The sequence below is a fragment of the Hipposideros armiger genome, unplaced genomic scaffold (genome assembly GCF_001890085.2).
Source record: "Hipposideros armiger isolate ML-2016 unplaced genomic scaffold, ASM189008v1 scaffold_2, whole genome shotgun sequence".
Taxonomy (NCBI): Eukaryota; Metazoa; Chordata; class Mammalia; order Chiroptera; family Hipposideridae; genus Hipposideros; species Hipposideros armiger.
In genome coordinates this window covers 3,710,918-3,717,977 of record NW_017731352.1, presented here as the reverse complement: position 1 = coordinate 3,717,977, position 7,060 = coordinate 3,710,918, and the positions used below count along the sequence as shown (strand labels likewise).

Here is a 7,060-nt window from a genome sequence, read left to right as displayed (position 1 = left end):
CACACACACACACACACACACACACACACAACTGGTCTTCAACAGGCATAATTAAAGAAGCACTGCTACTGAGGGCGGACAAATATTGGAAGGTTCTATTGTCTCTGCAACTTAAGTCAACTGCATTTTAAAATAAAACCACTCATTTCATATCACACTTCATCAACTAAGAGCTAATTGGCTCCATTTTCACTATAATAAAAATCCTTTGAAGAAAGGGAAACTGGACACCAAGAAGAAAATAAGGTGCTGGCTATAGACAAGTTGGAAATATTAAAGTCAAAACTAAAACTAAGAAAAGAGAAATGTCATTACTCTCTATTGGAGAGAAAGGAAAATATTTCAAGCTGACAGCAAATTTTATAAACTACTATTGTCTACGCCTGGCTTTTCCTACAGGAAAAATATTTAGCTATAATCATTTAGAATTTCTTAACTTACACAATTCACAAAATGAAAAGGAAACTGCAGTAAAAAGAAGAGCTACGGAGTGGCTAGGCAAATCCATTCCTCACAAATTTGTGTAATTAGTCCTGCTCCTTGCCATCTGTGATAAAATAACAATGTCTGTGTTTATCTGATGTCTCAGAGCTCTACGAAATTACTGGAGCCTTTGCACACAATAACAAACCTTGTTGCATTTGGCACAGCTAAAAACAGAAGTGAAATCAAATCATATTTCAAAGGCAAATTCATATTTCCCATTACTAGATTTAATATACAATTGACTGGTGCTTCTGTTGGGTATTACTGCCATATTCTGCTTGATAATTTAACAAATCTACATATTTAAAAAGGAGAAACTACAAAAAAATAAAAAGAAAAGGGAGAAACTAACTTGGTTTCATAAGACAAAAATTTGGCCAGTGACAGACTCACCTAGAGCACGTCCGGATACATTCCAAAGCTCAATGACTTGTTGTGCAACTACAATGTAACAGTCACCATGCAAGGAAATTTCCAGTTTACTGGCTGCTCTAATGTCCAATGAAGGGCAGACACTTGAACAATTAACCAAGCTCCAAATCTCGTGACAGACAGCTAAGTGGGAATGACAAAAAATAATATACTGTATTAGAGTAGGGGTGGAATATGGTTATATATATATACCCATAGTACGTAATAGAACACCCGTGACAACTGAAGACTGACCATCCACAATTTCAAAACAGTTTCAAGCAATTGGGAAGGTCTTTAATACACGTCAATTGGTCACTGTGCTCAGATACAAATTTTAATCATGTGTTCTAGGAGGTATGCTTAGCTAGTAAATAAACCTTGCCAACTTCCCAGCATTTTCAGGGTAGCCTTATGAAACTCACTTGTTTCCTTAACGAAATCAAGCCTTGAACTTGTTTACTGTTTTGTATGTTTGTAGTTCTTCTTTTAAAGCAAAAATTAACAAAACACTGAGGGGAAAACAGGCAATAGAGTCTCCATGTAAAAAGGATAGCTGAACTTTGAGGCTCCAACTCCCATCCTTGAGATTTATAATGCACTTAAAAATAACTCAAGCCTTTGCAGCAGCCATTCTTGCATGTTTAGTAACTACTCTGGTAGACTTTTAATGTCTATCCCTAACTCAGATGCACTTGGCTTTTTAATATCTTTCATGATCATGTACTTTAGCAGATGACATGACACTATATAGACAGAACCCTAAAGATTCTACCAAAAAACTATTAGAACTGATAAATAAATTCAGTAAATTGCAAGACACAAAATTAATACTCAGAAATTGGTTGCATTTTTATACACTGATAACAAACTATTGGAAAGAGAAATCAAGAATTTAAAACTGCATCAAAAAAGAAAAGAAAAACACCTAGAATAAATTTAACTAAGGAGGTAAAAGACCTTTACTAGGAAAATTATAAGACATTGAAGAAAGAAATGAAAGATGATACAAATAAATGGAAGCATATACCGTGCTCACAGATAAGAAGAATTAACATCATTAAAATTTCCATACTACCCAAAGCAATCTATTGATTCAATGCAATCCCTATCAAACTATCAGTGGCATTTTTCAAAGAGCTAAAACAAATAATCCTAAAATTTATATGAAACCACAATACAACCTGAATAGCTACAGCAATCTTGAGAAAGAAGAACAAAGTTGGAGATATCACGATACCTGATATTAAACTATACTACAAGTCTATAGTAATTAAAACAGCATGGTACTGGCATAAAAACAGACACATTGATGAATGGAACAGAATGAAGAGCCCAGAAACAAACCTATGCCTATATGGTGAACTAATCTATGACAAAGAAGGCAAGAATATACAATGGGGTAAAGATAGTCTATTCAATAAATAGTGTTGAGAAAACTGGACATATACATGCAAAAAAATGAAACTAGACCACCTTCATACACCATATACAAGAATAAACTCAAAATGGATTAAAGACTTAAATATAAGACCCAAAACCATAAAACTCCTAGAAGAAAACATAGGCAGTAAACTGTATGATATTGCTCTTAGTAATATTTTTTCTAATATGTCACCTTGGGGAAGGGAAACAAAAGAAAAAGTAAACAAATGGAAATACATCAAACTAAAAAGTTTTGCACAGCAAAAAAACCATCAACAAAATGGAGTGATAACCTACTGAATGGGAGAAGATATTTGCCAATGATACATTTGATAAGGGGTTAGTATTTAAAATTTATAAAGAACTCATGCAACTTAACATAAAAAAAAAACAATCCAATTAAAAAATGGACAGAGGACCTGAATAGACATTTCTCCAAAAAGGACACACAGATGGCCAGTAGACATATGAAAAGATGGTCAATGTCACTAACCATCAGAGAAATGCAAATAAAAACCACAATGCGATATCAACTCACATGTCAAAATGGCTATTATCAATAAATCAACAAACAACAAATGTTGGTAAGGATGCGGAGAAAAGTGAACCCTTGTTGCTCTATTGGTGAAATTGCAAATTGGTGCAGCCAATATGGAAAACAGAGGGTCCTCAAAAAATTAAAAATAGAACTACTTTATAACCCAGCAATTCCACTTCTGGTTATTTATCCAAAGAAATCAAAAACACTAATTTGAAAGGATATATGCATCCCTATGCTCATTGAGGCATTATTTACAATAGCCAAGATATGGAAACAACCTAAATGTCCATCAATAGACTGGATAAAGAAATTTGGATACATATATACAACAGGATTATTACTGGGCCATAAAAAAGAATAAAATCTTTATCACACACGTCCCATGTGACAAGGGCTGGGGTTTTGAGGAGGGATGGCGAAGGGACAAGAGTCAAAAGTAGAGTTTCTGCCGGCCAGGGGTCTCTCTCTGCAGACCAAGAGAATGAGCCCTGATACAGGCGGGTGTAAAGCTTTTATTTACAACTGTCTCAAAGAGGTCAATTTGAATATCTATACCCAGTTAACTGATTCAATTAGACTGGCAGCTGCTTCACCAAAACTCATTGTGATTAAGCACAAGTTATGCTTTCACACATGTGTATGATCCTCGGGATGGCAACAGGATTCTGAGACACCTGATAAGGAAGTTTTACTGAGATCATTCCCTCGGGTCTTAGCATTCCAAGACGCTTCCTTATGACTTCAAAGAATCAGTGCACAGGAGCATTCGAGTCGGCAGCTGCAAGGTGACAAATCTTACCATTCGCAACAACATGGATAGACCTAGACAGTGTTACACTAAGTGAAATAAATCAGATAAAGACAAATATGATCTCACTTATATATGGAATCTAAAGAACAAAACAAATGACCAAACAAAACAGAAACAGACTCCTAGATAAAGAGAACAAACTGATCGATGCCAGATGGGAGGAGGGTTGAGGGCCTGAGTAAAAAAAAGCTGAAGGAATTAAGAAGAATAAATTGGGGGGAAAAAAGATTTCATACACTTTGGTCAGAGTTGGTCAACCGATCACCAAATATTTACTAAGTGTCTAGAAAACTCAACACCATGTCGAGATAACTGCTCACACTATGCCTACAGTCTAGTGGAAGGCCTACAGATCACAACTATGATTTTTCTGTGCTGAAGTACTTTCAAGCTCTGGTTTCTCAAACAATTCCACTTGGTAGCCAAGTCTAGCACACAAATCACAATGCTAATCCAAATAATCTCCACTAAAAAAGAGACTCAATTTGTCAGATACTGTCAGCTTGAAACTACAGGAATTAAAGAAAAATTATTTCAGAACATTTTTACAGAAATTTTATTTCCATGTTTATGCTTCCACATTAATAAAAACATGATCATAGTAATTTCAGAAGTTTTAATTAGTCATCTATAGCAAAATGAAGTAAAATGAATACACCTAGCCATCTGCTATTCCAAGTATTAACAGAACATTTATGTAGATCTCACTCTAAAGTCAACTAGCTGAAACCATAAAATTCAGGTAATAATGGGTACAGACAAACTACTCAATTCTTTATCACAAACATAAGAATGAAAAAATATAAGAAAGAAGATGGGAGAAAGAACAGAAAATGGTAAGAAGGGAGTGTTAGGACTTCTGGGTACAAGGATTTCTCTGGTGCAGCTAAGAAGCAAGCAATTTGACTGTAGAACTCCAGAAAGCCAAAGGAATGGGAAGCAGCAGGTACTTCCGAGTGAAAGTGGAACTGGAAACTGGAGAACTGGTTGAAAATCTGCTTACTTAACCCATCCACCACCTCATCAATGCCCCAGGTGGAGCACTGGGTTTCCATTCTAGAGAGTGAACCAGAGGGCTCTGGACTCAAGGACTCTAGGCACAGCCCAGCGCAAGGGACTCATTCTGAAAACTGGGAGATGAAATGTAATTCTACATACTGAATGATGGGATGTCCAATCCCTATCCCCCATTGATTATTCAATGTAGTTGTGACACGAACCTTCACAGGTTAAAAGCACAACTCTTTACAAAGACGACACACTTCAGACACCAGCCACAAAGCTCAGGGGGTAAGGGGCGTCCAAGCCATTTGTACTTCTGAGAAACTGTCTATAAATTCAGGGGTTCCCACTATCACCTTAAGTTCAATAATTTGACAGAACAAGTCACAGAACTCAGAAACCCGCTATACTTACAATTACAGTTTTAGTATAACAAAAAATAACATAAATCAGGACCAGCCCAAATAAGAAATGCATAGGGCAAGGTCTGAGAGGATCCCAAATGCAAAGCTTCCATGTCCTCTCCCCATAGAGTCAGGAACTATCACTCTCCTGGTACATTGATGCATAGTAATACACACTATTATTCACCAGAAAAACTCATCCAGGGATAAAAAGTCCAGTTTCGGGCCAGCCGAGTGGTGTGTTGGTTAAGAGTTGGCTTGGGATGCCAGCTCTGAGCAGCAGGGCCCCAGTTCGGATCCCACGTGAGGGCCAGTGACACTGCCCTCTACAGCTAAGATGGGAACAGCTTGACCTGGAGCTGGGCTGCCGTGAGTCGCTGGCAACGGTGTAGGCTGCAGCCCCTGCTGCAGTGGGCTGCCATGAGCTACTGTGAGTGGCTGGCAGCCAGCGTGAGTGGCCGGCAGCTGGCGGGAACTGGCATGAGCCGCAGTGCGCAGCTATCCAATGGCCAGCAAGCTACTGCCTCACCCAGGAAGAGCTGAATGATAATACCAACATGGGCCAGTGAAGAGATGTCCTCCACAACTAGACTGAAGAACAAAAGGACAACAACTTGTCTGTTCCCCTTCCCAGATTCCCCAATGCTGTTCCCCTTCCCCAATTCCCCAACGTTGTTCCCTCCCCCAAGTCCCCAATAAAATCTTTATAAATAAATAAATAAATAAATAAATCACACACACACACACACACACACACACACACACAACTGGTCTTCAACAGGCATAATTAAAGAAGCACTGCTACTGAGGGCGGACAAATATTGGAAGGTTCTATTGTCTCTGCAACTTAAGTCAACTGCATTTTAAAATAAAACCACTCATTTCATATCACACTTCATCAACTAAGAGCTAATTGGCTCCATTTTCACTATAATAAAAATCCTTTGAAGAAAGGGAAACTGGACACCAAGAAGAAAATAAGGTGCTGGCTATAGACAAGTTGGAAATATTAAAGTCAAAACTAAAACTAAGAAAAGAGAAATGTCATTACTCTCTATTGGAGAGAAAGGAAAATATTTCAAGCTGACAGCAAATTTTATAAACTACTATTGTCTACGCCTGGCTTTTCCTACAGGAAAAATATTTAGCTATAATCATTTAGAATTTCTTAACTTACACAATTCACAAAATGAAAAGGAAACTGCAGTAAAAAGAAGAGCTACGGAGTGGCTAGGCAAATCCATTCCTCACAAATTTGTGTAATTAGTCCTGCTCCTTGCCATCTGTGATAAAATAACAATGTCTGTGTTTATCTGATGTCTCAGAGCTCTACGAAATTACTGGAGCCTTTGCACACAATAACAAACCTTGTTGCATTTGGCACAGCTAAAAACAGAAGTGAAATCAAATCATATTTCAAAGGCAAATTCATATTTCCCATTACTAGATTTAATATACAATTGACTGGTGCTTCTGTTGGGTATTACTGCCATATTCTGCTTGCTAATTTAACAAATCTACATATTTAAAAAGGAGAAACTACAAAAAAATAAAAAGAAAAGGGAGAAACTAACTTGGTTTCATAAGACAAAAATTTGGCCAGTGACAGACTCACCTAGAGCACGTCCGGATACATTCCAAAGCTCAATGACTTGTTGTGCAACTACAATGTAACAGTCACCATGCAAGGAAATTTCCAGTTTACTGGCTGCTCTAATGTCCAATGAAGGGCAGACACTTGAACAATTAACCAAGCTCCAAATCTCGTGACAGACAGCTAAGTGGGAATGACAAAAAATAATATACTGTATTAGAGTAGGGGTGGAATATGGTTATATATATATACCCATAGTACGTAATAGAACACCCGTGACAACTGAAGACTGACCATCCACAATTTCAAAACAGTTTCAAGCAATTGGGAAGGTCTTTAATACACGTCAATTGGTCACTGTGCTCAGATACAAATTTTAATCATGT

At 37.4% G+C, this 7,060-nt stretch overlaps 1 protein-coding gene across 3 annotated transcripts in view; it reads right to left on the bottom strand.

Annotated features, from left to right (window-relative positions):
- COMMD1 (copper metabolism domain containing 1) overlaps nucleotides 1–7,060 on the bottom strand; it is a 126,403-nt gene that overhangs the window by 86,081 nt on the left and 33,262 nt on the right. Inside the window, exon 1 of one of the 3 annotated variants that reach the window (XM_019634228.1) lies at nucleotides 880–1,060. The exons of the other annotated variants lie outside the window; for them this stretch is intronic. The gene's annotated coding sequence lies outside the window, so the exon portion shown is untranslated. Of the gene's footprint in view, nucleotides 1–879; nucleotides 1,061–7,060 lie in introns of those variants that run through there. 3 annotated transcript variants of the gene reach the window in all.